This window comes from Lissotriton helveticus, chromosome 8 (assembly GCF_964261635.1).
Source record: "Lissotriton helveticus chromosome 8, aLisHel1.1, whole genome shotgun sequence".
Lineage (NCBI taxonomy): Eukaryota > Metazoa > Chordata > Amphibia > Caudata > Salamandridae > Lissotriton > Lissotriton helveticus.
In genome coordinates, this window is record NC_136069.1 from 1,540,772,114 (window position 1) to 1,540,784,696 (window position 12,583).

The 12,583-nt window shown below is 42.8% G+C and overlaps 12 non-coding genes across 12 annotated transcripts; all 12 read left to right on the forward strand.

The window, feature by feature from the left end:
- The first annotated feature begins 318 nt into the window (after window positions 1-318).
- TRNAL-UAG (transfer RNA leucine (anticodon UAG)) lies at window positions 319-401 on the forward strand. Its single transcript has one exon. It is a non-coding gene; the product is annotated as a tRNA-Leu (tRNA).
- A 632-nt stretch (window positions 402-1,033) lies between these two features.
- TRNAL-CAG (transfer RNA leucine (anticodon CAG)) lies at window positions 1,034-1,116 on the forward strand. The gene has a single exon. It is a non-coding gene; the product is annotated as a tRNA-Leu (tRNA).
- A 189-nt stretch (window positions 1,117-1,305) lies between these two features.
- Window positions 1,306-1,388, forward strand: TRNAL-AAG (transfer RNA leucine (anticodon AAG)). The gene has a single exon. It is a non-coding gene; the product is annotated as a tRNA-Leu (tRNA).
- Window positions 1,389-1,577: 189 nt separating this feature from the next.
- Window positions 1,578-1,660, forward strand: TRNAL-AAG (transfer RNA leucine (anticodon AAG)). Its single transcript has one exon. It is a non-coding gene; the product is annotated as a tRNA-Leu (tRNA).
- Window positions 1,661-3,401: 1,741 nt separating this feature from the next.
- On the forward strand, window positions 3,402-3,484 carry TRNAL-CAG (transfer RNA leucine (anticodon CAG)). Its single transcript has one exon. It is a non-coding gene; the product is annotated as a tRNA-Leu (tRNA).
- A 189-nt stretch (window positions 3,485-3,673) lies between these two features.
- TRNAL-AAG (transfer RNA leucine (anticodon AAG)) lies at window positions 3,674-3,756 on the forward strand. Its single transcript has one exon. It is a non-coding gene; the product is annotated as a tRNA-Leu (tRNA).
- Window positions 3,757-4,782: 1,026 nt separating this feature from the next.
- Window positions 4,783-4,865, forward strand: TRNAL-UAG (transfer RNA leucine (anticodon UAG)). Its single transcript has one exon. It is a non-coding gene; the product is annotated as a tRNA-Leu (tRNA).
- A 2,726-nt stretch (window positions 4,866-7,591) lies between these two features.
- On the forward strand, window positions 7,592-7,674 carry TRNAL-CAG (transfer RNA leucine (anticodon CAG)). The gene has a single exon. It is a non-coding gene; the product is annotated as a tRNA-Leu (tRNA).
- Window positions 7,675-8,970: 1,296 nt separating this feature from the next.
- Window positions 8,971-9,053, forward strand: TRNAL-UAG (transfer RNA leucine (anticodon UAG)). The gene has a single exon. It is a non-coding gene; the product is annotated as a tRNA-Leu (tRNA).
- Window positions 9,054-9,684: 631 nt separating this feature from the next.
- TRNAL-CAG (transfer RNA leucine (anticodon CAG)) lies at window positions 9,685-9,767 on the forward strand. The gene has a single exon. It is a non-coding gene; the product is annotated as a tRNA-Leu (tRNA).
- A 1,299-nt stretch (window positions 9,768-11,066) lies between these two features.
- Window positions 11,067-11,149, forward strand: TRNAL-UAA (transfer RNA leucine (anticodon UAA)). Its single transcript has one exon. It is a non-coding gene; the product is annotated as a tRNA-Leu (tRNA).
- Window positions 11,150-12,053: 904 nt separating this feature from the next.
- On the forward strand, window positions 12,054-12,136 carry TRNAL-AAG (transfer RNA leucine (anticodon AAG)). Its single transcript has one exon. It is a non-coding gene; the product is annotated as a tRNA-Leu (tRNA).
- The last annotated feature ends 447 nt before the right edge of the window (window positions 12,137-12,583 follow it).

Here is a 12,583-nt window from a genome sequence, read left to right on the forward strand (position 1 = left end):
TAAATTTGCATAAACTGCCCCACCTTCTGCCTTCCTACTTCCTGAGCAGTAGTTGTTTGTGTATAAAGAGAGAGGTCGCAGGCAAGGTAATTTTGTGAGTAGGATACAGAACCCTAAATAGCTGGTGAGAGGTATAAGTTATTCTAAAAGCATAAAAACAGTACACCTGTGAAATGAAATGCTTTCATATGTGATCTTCTGTGTTTATTGTCCTGTGCAAAAAGTTGCACCTTGTGTTTGAAGGTTGAAATTATTTCAAGCTTGCATGGACGCAGAAATTTCTGAGTGACTTTTATACATTTCTTAGGACTCTCCACTGTCAGGATGGCCGAGTGGTCTAAGGCGCTGTGTTTAGGCCGCAGTCTCCTCTGGAGGCGTGGGTTCGAATCCCACTTCTGACATGACTTTTGGAGATATAATCTTCTTCATCAGGATAACATCTGATGGAAGTTGCATCTGTTCGTCTTCACCTGGGACGTTATTCCGTCCTCGTCTAGTCAAGAGAGCTTGGGTTTCTCATATATTTCTGTTGTACAAAGTCTTGCTGATAAAGTGCAATCCTTACCAAATGAGCTTAGGACCCATGTAAGAGCTCATCTAGAAGAGTCATGCTCTTGTATTCCCTGGCCAGACAGGCCATGCAAATTTGGAAGAATGCCAAGCACCTGGTAGACAGCTGTACTCCAGCACACTTACAGCAATGTCCTCAGGGCTGTGATCAGGGGCTGCTTAGATTTGCGTATTCCACCCTATGTTGTGACATTGAGCTCCCTTGTTGAATTTGCTTTAGTCAGCCAAGATGTGGCTGTTGACTCAATTTCAAAGCAGCTTTGCGCCGTTCAAGTGGCTGGTGAATAGCACTTTCTCTTTGTACGCTTTAAAGGTCTAAAGAGTTCTTCATAGGTACTGCTCTGTGTGGATTGTTCAAAGATCTGTTGGAAATGCTTATAATGGGATAAATAAATTGAGGGCATGCCTTTTCGGTACCAAACTTGCATGGCTGTCTGGCTTGTGGAAGGTGCTGCAAATGCAAGTCAGGATGGCCGAATGGTCTAAGGTGCTGCGTTCAGGTCGCAGTCTCTTCTGGAGGCGTGGGTTCAAATCCCACTTCTGACAAACCTGTGTTTAATCTTCTTTTTTCTTGAGGGAGAAAATCAGATCATTTCCCTCACATGGGCTTATATGGTTGTCTTTTTGGAAAAGTGCAGTGAGTTTTTTTCTTGCTATAGCCACTTATGGCCTAAGATGTGTGTTTTATTTGTTCACACTATCTTTCTCACTATGTAGATGGACAAGCAACATGTGGTCAGGATGGCCGAGTGGTCTAAGGCGCTGCGTTAAGGCCGCAGTCTCTCCTGGAGGCGTGGGTTCGAATCCCACTTCTGACAAACCTGTGTTTAATCTTCTTTTTTCTTGAGGGAGAAAATCAGATCATTTCCCTCACATGGGCTTATATGGTTGTCTTTTTGGAAAAGTGCAGTGAGTTTTTTTCTTGCTATAGCCACTTATGGCCTAAGATGTGTGTTTTATTTGTTCACACTATCTTTCTCACTATGTAGATGGACAAGCAACATGTGGTCAGGATGGCCGAGTGGTCTAAGGCGCTGCGTTAAGGCCGCAGTCTCTCCTGGAGGCGTGGGTTCGAATCCCACTTCTGACAAATCTTTAAGTCCATTTTGTCTCTGCGTTCCTTCAGAATCTCAGCTAAAAATTGGCAGTGCATATAATATCTGAATAAGTACCAAACTTCAGTTTCAACTGCAAATGAATTTGCCCAATTCTGTCTTCAAGCTCGTATAATATTCTTCTAGCACTAGTGGTGTTTTATGTGTTTTTTGGGGGGTGCCTAAAAAATCCCTTTTATTGAAGAAATGGCTTACATTCAGTCTTGTGATATTTTTGCTTTCCAATAAGTAGATTTTTAATTTTATGTAACCTCATTTTCTAATGATCCATTCAAGAGATGTTTCCACTATGAAATGAAGAGCAAGGGGAAAGAGCACAAATGATAGAGCCAGTGAGTGAGATGGGGTGTTGAGGAAGGAGAGAATGAAACAAAGACAGAGTGAGTGAACGGCAGGTAGGCATAGAAGAAGAGACTAGAAGTGAAGGTGACTTGCTTTTCCCTGCTCTTGACCTCCCACCCATCTCAAACCAATCACAAACATACCTTCTATGCAACGTTGGTATGCAGAACTTCAATCCTCAGCCAGTAAGGGTGAGTCCCAAGCCAGGGGCTAGAGAGCAAAAGAATGGATGTGCTCAGACGTTCCTTGCTAGGGACAGTTGATCTGAAACAAGGCCTGCTCTCTTGTTTCCAGCAAGGATCTAGAAATTCTGCATGAATCTGCAAGGCACATTGACAGCATAAATTTGCATAAACTGGCCCACCTTCTGCCTTCCTACTTCCTGAGCAGTAGTTGTTTGTGTATAAAGAGAGAGGTCGCAGGCAAGATAATTTAGTGAGTAGGATACAGAACCCTAAATAGCTGGTGAGAGGTATAAGTTATTCTAAAAGCATAAAAACAGTACACCTGTGAAATGAAATGCTTTCATATGTGATCTTCTGTGTTTATTGTCCTGTGCAAAAAGTTGCACCATGTGTTTGAAGGTTGAAATTATTTCAAGCTTGCATGGACGGAGAAATTTCTGATTGACTTTTATACATTTCTTAGGACTCTTCACTGTCAGGATGGCCGAGTGGTCTAAGGTGCTGTGTGTAGGCTGCAGTCTCCTGTGGAGGCGTGGGTTCGAATCCCACTTCTGAAATGACTTTTGGAGATATAATCTTCTTCATCAGGATAACATCTGATGGAAGTTGCATCTGTTCGTCTTCACCTGGGACGTTATTCCGTCCTCGTCTAGTCAAGAGAGCTTGGGTTTCTCATATATTTCTGTTGTACAAAGTCTTGCTGATGAAGTGCAATCCTTACCAAATGAGCTTAGGACCCATGTAAGAGCTCATCTAGAAGAGTCATGCTCTTGTATTCCCTGGCCAGACAGGCCATGCAAATTTGGAAGAATGCCAAGCACCTGGTAGACAGCTGTACTCCAGCACACTTACAGCAATGTCCTCAGGGCTGTGATCAGGGGCTGCTTAGATTTGCGTATTCCACCCTATGTTGTGACATTGAGCTCCCTTGTTGAATTTGCTTTAGTCAGGCAAGATGTGGCTGTTGACTCAATTTCAAAGCAGCTTTGCGCCGTTCAAGTGGCTGGTGAATAGCACTTTCTCTTTGTACGCTTTAAAGGTCTAAAGAGTTCTTCATAGGTACTGCTCTGTATGGATTGTTCAAAGATCTGTTGGAAATGCTTATAATGGGATAAATAAATTGAGGGCATGCCTTTTCGGTACCAAACTTGCATGGCTGTCTGGCTTGTGGAAGGTGCTGCAAATGCAAGTCAGGATGTCCGAGTGGTCTAAGGCGCTGCGTTCAGGTCGCAGTCTCTTCTGGAGGCGTGGGTTCAAATCCCACTTCTGACAAACCTGTGTTTAATCTTCTTTTTTCTTGAGGGAGAAAATCAGATCATTTCCCTCACATGGGCTTATATGGTTGTCTTTTTGGAAAAGTGCAGTGAGTTTTTTTCTTGCTATAGCCACTTATGGCCTAAGATGTGTGTTTTTTTTGTTCACACTATCTTTCTCACTATGTAGATGGACAAGCAACATGTGGTCAGGATGGCCGAGTGGTCTAAGGTGCTGCATTAAGGCCGCAGTCTCTCCTGGAGGCGTGGGTTCGAATCCCACTTCTGACAAAACTTTAAGTCAATTTTGTCACTGCGTTCCTTCAGAATCTCAGCTAAAAATTGGCAGTGCATATAATATCTGAATAAGTACCAAACTTCAGTTTCAACTGCAAATGAATTTGCCCAATTCTGTCTTCAAGCTCGTATAATATTCTTCTAGCACTAGTGGTGTTTTATGTGTTTTTTGGGGGGTGCCTAAAAAATCCCTTTTATTGAAGAAATGGCTTACATTCAGTCTTGTGATATTTTTGGTTTCCAATAAGTAGATTTTTAATTTTATGTAACCTCATTTTCTAATGATCCATTCAAGATATGTTTCCACTATGAAATGAAGAGCAAGGGGAAAGAGCACAAATGATAGAGCCAGTGAGTGAGATGGGGTGTTGAGGAAGGAGAGAATGAAACAAAGACAGAGTGAGTGAACGGCAGGTAGGCATAGAAGAGGAGACTAGAAGTGAAGGTGACTTGCTTTTCCCTGCTCTTGACCTCCCACCCATCTCAAACCAATCACAAACATACCTTCTATGCAATGTTGGTATGCAGAACTTCACTCCTCAGCCAGTGAGGGTGAGTCCCAAGCCAGGGGCTAGAGAGCAAAAGAATGGATGTGCTCAGACGTTCCTTGCTAGGGACAGTTGTTCTGAAACAAGGCCTGCTCTCTTGTTTCCAGCAAGGATCTAGAAATTCTGCATGAATGTGCAAGGCACATTGCCAGCATAAATTTGCATAAACTGCCCCACCTTCTGCCTTCCTACTTCCTGAGCAGTAGTTGTTTGTGTGTAGAGAGAAAGGTCGCAGGCAAGGTAATTTTGTGAGTAGGATACAGAACCCTAAATAGCTGGTGAGAGGTATAAGTTATTCTAAAAGCATAAAAACAGTACACCTGTGAAATGAAATGCTTTCATATGTGATCTTCTGTGTTTATTGTCCTGTGCAAAAAGTTGCACCTTGTGTTTGAAGGTTGAAATTATTTCAAGCTTGCATGGACGCAGAAATTTCAGAGTGACTTTTATACATTTCTTAAGACTCTTCACTGTCAGGATGGCCGAGTGGTCTAAGGCGCTGTGTTTAGGACGCAGTCTCCTCTGGAGGCGTGGGTTCGCATCCCACTTCTGACATGACTTTTGGAGATATAATCTTCTTCATCAGGATAACATCTGATGGAAGTTGCTTCTGTTCGTCTTCACCTGGGACGTTATTCTGTCCTCGTCTAGTCAAGAGAGCTTGGGTTTCTCATATATTTCTGTTGTACAAAGTCTTGCTGATAAAGTGCAATCCTTACCAAATGAGCTTAGGACCCATGTAAGAGCTCATCTAGAAGAGTCATTCTCTTGTATTCCCTGGCCAGACAGGCCATACAAATTTGGAAGAATGCCAAGCACCTGGTAGACAGCTGGACTCCAGCACACTTACAGCAATTTCCTCAGGGCAGTGATCAGGGGCTGCTTAGATTTGCGAATTCCACCCTATGTTGTGACATTGAGATCCCTTGTTGAATTTGCTTTAGTCAGCCAATATGTGGCTGTTGACTCAATTTCAAAGCAGCTTTGGGCCGTTCAAGTGGCTGGTGAATAGCACTTTCTCTTTGTACGCTTTAAAGGTCTAAAGAGTTCTTCATAGGTACTGCTCTGTATGGATTGTTCGAAGATCTGTTGGAAATGCTTATAATGGGATAAATAAATTGAGGGCATGCCTTTTTGGTACCAAACTTGCATGGCTGTCTGGCTTGTGGAAGGTGCTGCAAATGCAAGTCAGGATGCCGAGTGGTCTAAGGCGCTGCGTTCAGGTCGCAGTCTCTTCTGGAGGCGTGGGTTCAAATCCCACTTCTGACAAACCTGTGTTTAATCTTCTTTTTTATTGAGGGAGAAAATCAGATCATTTCCCTCACATGGGCTTATATGGTTGTCATTTTGGAAAAGTGCAGTGAGTTTTTTTCTTGCTATATCCACTTATGGCCTAAGATGTGTGTTTTTTTTGTTCACACTATCTTTCTCACTATGTAGATGGACAAGCAACATGTGGTCAGGATGGCCGAGTGGTCTAAGGAGCTGCATTAAGGCCGCAGTCTCTGCTGGAGGCGTGGGTTCGAATCCCACTTCTGACAAAACTTTAAGTCCATTTTGTCTCTGCGTTCCTTCAGAATCTCAGCTAAAAATTGGCAGTGCATATAATATCTGAATAAGTACCAAACTTCAGTTTCAACTGCAAATGATTTTGCCCAATTCTGTCTTCAAGCTCGTATAATATTCTTCTAGCACTAGTGGTGTTTTATGTGTTTTTTGGGGGGTGCCTAAAAAATCCCTTTTATTGAAGAAATGGCTTACATTCAGTCTTGTGATATTTTTGGTTTCCAATAAGTAGATTTTTATTTTTATGTAACCTCATTTTCTAATGATCCATTCAAGAGATGTTTCCACTATGAAATGAAGAGCAAGGGGAAAGAGCACAAATGATAGAGCCAGTGAGTGAGATGGGGTGTTGAGGAAGGAGAGAATGAAACAAAGACAGAGTGAGTGAACGGCAGGTAGGCATAGAATTGGAGACTAGAAGGGAAGGTGACTTGCTTTTCCCTGCTCTTGACCTCCCACCCATCTCAAACCAATCACAAACATACCTTCTATGCAACGTTGGTATGCAGAACTTCACTCCTCAGCCAGTGAGGGTGAGTCCCAAGCCAGGGGCTAGAGAGCAAAAGAATGGATGTGCTCAGACGTTCCTTGCTAGGGACAGTTGATCTGAAACAAGGCCTGCTCTCTTGTTTCCAGCAAGGATCTAGAAATTCTGCATGAATCTGCAAGGCACATTGACAGCATAAATTTGCATAAACTGCCCCACCTTCTGCCTTCCTACTTCCTGAGCAGTAGTTGTTTGTGTATAAAGAGAGAGGTCGCAGGCAAGGTAATTTTGTGAGTAGGATACAGAACCCTAAATAGCTGGTGAGAGGTATAAGTTATTCTAAAAGCATAAAAACAGTACACCTGTGAAATGAAATGCTTTCATATGTGATCTTCTGTGTTTATTGTCCTGTGCAAAAAGTTGCACCTTGTGTTTGAAGGTTGAAATTATTTCAAGCTTGCATGGACGCAGAAATTTCTGAGTGACTTTTATACATTTCTTAGGACTCTCCACTGTCAGGATGGCCGAGTGGTCTAAGGTGCTGTGTTAGGCCGCAGTCTCCTCTGGAGGCGTGGGTTCGAATCCCACTTCTGACATGACTTTTGGAGATATAATCTTCTTCATCAGGATAACATCTGATGGAAGTTGCATCTGTTCGTCTTCACCTGGGACGTTATTCCGTCCTCGTCTAGTCAAGAGAGCTTGCGGTTCTCATATATTTCTGTTGTACAAAGTCTTGCTGATAAAGTGCAATCCTTACCAAATGAGCTTATGACCCATGTAAGAGCTCATCTAGAAGAGTCATTCTCTTGTATTCCCTGGCCAGACAGGCCATACACATTTGGAAGAATGCCAAGCACCTGGTAGACAACTGGACTCCAGCACACTTACAGCAATTTCCTCAGGGCAGTGATCAGGGGCTACTTAGATTTGCGAATTCCACCCTATGTTGTGACATTGAGATCCCTTGTTGAATTTGCTTTAGTCAGCCAAGATGTGGCTATTGACTCAATTTCAAAGCAGCTTTGGGCCGTTCAAGTGGCTGGTGAATAGCACTTTCTCTTTGTACTCATTAAAGGTCTAAAGAGTTCTTCATAGGCACTGCTCTGTATGGATTGTTCAAAGATCTGTTGGAAATGCTTATAATGGGATAAATAAATTGAGGGCATGCCTTTTCGGTACCCCACTTGCATGGCTGTCTGGCTTGTGGAAGGTGCTGCAAATGCAAGTCAGGATGGCCGAGTGGTCTAAGGTGCTGCGTTCAGGTCGCAGTCTGTTCTGGAGGCGTGGGTTCAAATCCCACTTCTGACAAACCTGTGTTTAATCTTCTTTTTTCTTGAGGGAGAAAATCAGATCATTTCCCTCACATGGGCTTATATGGTTGTCTTTTTGGAAAAGTGCAGTGAGTTTTTTTCTTGCTATAGCCACTCATGGCCTAAGATGTGTGTTTTTTTTGTTCACACTATCTTTCTAACTATGTAGATGAACAAGCAACATGTGGTCAGGATGGCCGAGTGGTCTAAGGTGCTGCGTTAAGGCCGCAGTCTCTCCTGGAGGCGTGGGTTCGAATACCACTTCTGACAAAACTTTAAGTCCATTTTGTCTCTGCGTTCCTTCAGAATCTCAGCTAAAAATTGGCAGTGCATATAATATCTGAATAAGTACCAAACTTCAGTTTCAACTGCAAATGAATTCGCCCAATTCTGTCTTCAAGCTCGTATAATATTCTTCTAGCACTAGTGGTGTTTTATGTGTTTTTTGGGGGTGCCTAAAAAATCCCTTTTATTGAAGAAATGGCTTACATTCAGTCTTGTGATATTTTTGGTTTCCAATAAGTAGATTTTTAATTTTATGTAACCTCATTTTCTAATGATCCATTCAAGAGATGTTTCCACTATGAAATGAAGAGCAAGGGGAAAGAGCACAAATGATAGAGCCAGTGAGTGAGATGGGGTGTTGAGGAAGGAGAGAATGAAACAAAGACAGAGTGAGTGAACGGCAGGTAGGCATAGAAGAGGAGACTAGAAGTGAAGGTGACTTGCTTTTCCCTGCTCTTGACCTCCCACCCATCTCAAACCAATCACAAACATACCTTCTATGCAACGTTGGTATGCAGAACTTCACTCCTCAGCCAGTGAGGGTGAGTCCCAAGCCAGGGGCTAGAGAGCAAAAGAATGGATGTGCTCAGACGTTCCTTGCTAGGACAGTTGATCTGAAACAAGGCCTGCTCTCTTGTTTCCTGCAAGGATCTAGAAATTCTGCATGAATCTGCAAGGCACATTGACAGCATAAATTTGCATAAACTGCCCCACCTTCTGCCTTCCTACTTCCTAAGCAGTAGTTGTTTGTGTATAAAGAGAGAGGTCGCAGGCAAGGTAATTTTGTGAGTAGGATACAGAACCCTAAATAGCTGGTGAGAGGTATAAGTTATTCTAAAAGCATAAAAACAGTACACCTGTGAAATGAAATGCTTTCATATGTGATCTTCTGTGTTTATTGTCCTGTGCAAAAAGTTGCACCTTGTGTTTGAAGGTTGAAATTGTTTCAAGCTTGCATGGACGCAGAAATTTCTGAGTGACTTTTATACATTTCTTAAGACTCTCCACTGTCAGGATGGCCGAGTGGTCTAAGGCGCTGTGTTTAGGCCGCAGTCTCCTCTGGAGGCGTGGGTTCGAATCCCACTTCTGACATGACTTTTGGAGATATAATCTTCTTCATCAGGATAACATCTGATGGAATTTGCATCTGTTCGTCTTCACCTGGGACGTTATTCCGTCCTCGTCTAGTCAAGAGAGCTTGGGTTTCTCATATATTTCTGTTGTACAAAGTCTTGCTGATAAAGTGCAATCCTTACCAAATGAGCTTAGGACCCATGTAAGAGCTCATCTAGAAGAGTCATGCTCTTGTATTCCCTGGCCAGACAGGCCATGCAAATTTGGAAGAATGTCAAGCACCTGGTAGACAGCTGTACTCCAGCACACTTACAGCAAGTCCTCAGGGCTGTGATCAGGGGCTGCTTAGATTTGCGTATTCCACCCTATGTTGTGACATTGAGCTCCCTTGTTGAATCTGCTTTAGTCAGCCAAGATGTGGCTGTTGACTCAATTTCAAAGCAGCTTTGGGCCGTTCAAGTGGCTGGTGAATAGCACTTTCTCTTTGTACGCTTTAAAGGTCTAAAGAGTTCTTCATAGTTACTGCTCTGTATGGATTGTTCAAAGATCTGTTGGAAATGCTTATAATGGGATAAATAAATTGAGGGCATGCCTTTTCGGTACCCCACTTGCATGGCTGTCTGGCTTGTGAAAGGTGCTGCAAATGTAAGTCAGGATGGCCCAGTGGTCTAAGGCGCTGCGTTCAGGTCGCAGTCTCTTCTGGAGGCGTGGGTTCAAATCCCACTTCTGACAAACCTGTGTTTAATCTTCATTTTTCTTGAGGGAGAAAATCAGATCATTTCCCTCACATGGGCTTATATGGTTGTCTTTTTGGAAAAGTGCAGTGAGTTTTTTTCTTGCTATAGCCACTTATGGCCTAAGATGTGTGTTTTTTTTGTTCACACTATCTTTCTCACTATGTAGATGGACAAGCAACATGTGGTCAGGATGGCCGAGTGGTCTAAGGCACTGCGTTAAGGCTGCAGTCTCTCCTGGAGGCGTGGGTTCGAATCCCACTTCTCACAAAACTTTAAGTCCATTTTGTCTCTGAGTTCCTTCAGAATCTCAGCTAAAAATTGGCAGTGCATACAATATCTGAATAAGTACCAAACTTCAGTTTCAACTGCAAATGAATTTGCCCAATTCTGTCTTCAAGCTCTTATAATATTCTTCTAGCACTAGTGGTGTTTTATGTGTTTTTTGGGGGGTGCCTAAAAAACTCCCTTTTATTGAAGAAATGGCTTACATTCAGTCTTGTGATATTTTTGGTTTCCAATAAGTAGATTTTAAATTTTATGTAACCTCATTTTCTAATGATCCATTCAAGAGATGTTTCCACTATGAAATGAAGAGCAAGGGGAAAGAGCACAAATGATAGCGCGAGTGAGTGAGATGGGGTGTTGAGGAAAGAGAGAATGAAACAAAGACAGAGTGAGTGAACGGCAGGTAGGCATAGAAGAGGAGACTAGAAGTGAAAGTGACTTGCTTTTCCCTGCTCTTGACCTCCCACCCATCTCAAACCAATCACAAACATACCATCTATGCAACGTTGGTATGCAGAACTTCACTCCTCAGCCAGTGAGGGTGAGTCCCAAGCCAGGGGCTAGAGAGCAAAAGAATGGATGTGCTCAGACGTTCCTTGCTAGGGACAGTTGATCTGAAACAAGGCCTGCTCTCTTGTTTCCAGCAAGGATCTAGAAATTCTGCATGAATGTGCAAGGCACATTGCCAGCATAAATTTGCATAAACTGCCCCACCTTCTGCCTTCCTACTTCCTGAGCAGTAGTTGTTTGTGTATAGAGAGAAAGGTCGCAGGCAAGGTAATTTTGTGAGTAGGATACAGAACCCTAAATAGCTGGTGAGAGGTATAAGTTATTCTAAAAGCATAAAAACAGTACACCTGTGAAATGAAATGCTTTCATATGTGATCTTCTGTGTTTATTGTCCTGTGCAAAAAGTTGCACCTTGTGTTTGAAGGTTGAAATTATTTCAAGCTTGCATGGACGCAGAAATTTCAGAGTGACTTTTATACATTTCTCAGGACTCTTCAATGTCAGGATGGCCGAGTGGTCTAAGGCGATGTGTTTAAGCCGCAGTCTCCTCTGGAGGTGTGGGTTCGAATCCCACTTCTGAAATGACTTTTGGAGATATAATCTTCTTCATCAGGATAACATCTGATGGAAGTTGCATCTGTTTGTCTTCACCTGGGACGTTATTCTGTCCTCGTCTAGTCAAGAGAGCTTGGGTTTCTCATATATTTCTGTTGTACAAAGTCTTGCTGATAAAGTGCAATCCTTACCAAATGAGCTTATGACCCATGTAAGAGCTCATCTAGAAGAGTCATTCTCTTGTATTCCCTGGCCAGACAGGCCATACAAATTTGGAAGAATGCCAAGCACCTGGTAGACAGCTGGACTCCAGCACACTTACAGCAATTTCCTCAGGGCAGTGATCAGGGGCTGCTTAGATTTGCGAATTCCACCCTATGTTGTGACATTGAGATCCCTTGTTGAATTTGCTTTAGTCAGCCAAGATGTGGCTATTGACTCAATTTCAAAGCAGCTTTGGGCCGTTCAAGTGGCTGGTGAATAGCACTTTCTCTTTGTACTCATTAAAGGTCTAAAGAGTTCTTCATAGGTACTGCTCTGTATGGATTGTTCAAAGATCTGTTGGAAATGCTTATAATGGGATAAATAAATTGAGGGCATGCCTTTTCGGTTCCCCACTTGCATGGCTGTCTGGCTTGTGGAAGGTGCTGCAAATGCAAGTCAGGATGGCCGAGTGGTCTAAGGTGCTGGGTTCAGGTTGCAGTCTCTTCTGGAGGCGTGGGTTCAAATCCCACTTCTGACAAACCTGTGTTTAATCTTCTATTTTCTTGAGGGAGAAAATCAGATCATTTCCCTCACATGGGCTTATATGGTTGTCTTTTTGGAAAAGTGCAGTGAGTTTTTTTCTTGCTATAGCCACTCATGGCCTAAGATGTGTGTTTTTTTTGTTCACACTATCTTTCTCACTATGTAGATGAACAAGCAACATGTGGTCAGGATGGCCGAGTGGTCTAAGGCGCTGCGTTAAGGCCGCAGTCTCTCCTGGAGGCGTGGGTTCGAATCCCACTTCTGACAAAACTTTAAGTCCATTTTGTCTCTGCGTTCCTTCAGAATCTCAGCTAAAAATTGGCAGTGCATATCATTTCTGAATAAGTACCAAACTTCAGTTTCAACTGCAAATGAATTTGCCCAATTCTGTCTTCAAGCTCGTATAATATTCTTCTAGCACTAGTGGTGTTTTATGTGTTTTTTGGGGGGTGCCTAAAAAATCCCTTTTATTGAAGAAATGGCTTACATTCAGTCTTGTGATATTTTTGGTTTCCAATAAGTAGATTTTTATTTTTATGTAACCTCATTTTCTAATGATCCATTCAAGAGATGTTTCCACTATGAAATGAAGAGCAAGGGGAAAGAGCACAAATGATAGAGCCAGTGAGTGAGATGGGGTGTTGAGGAAGGAGAGAATGAAACAAAGGCAGAGTGAGTGAACGGCAGGTAGGCACAGAAGAGGAGACTAGAAGT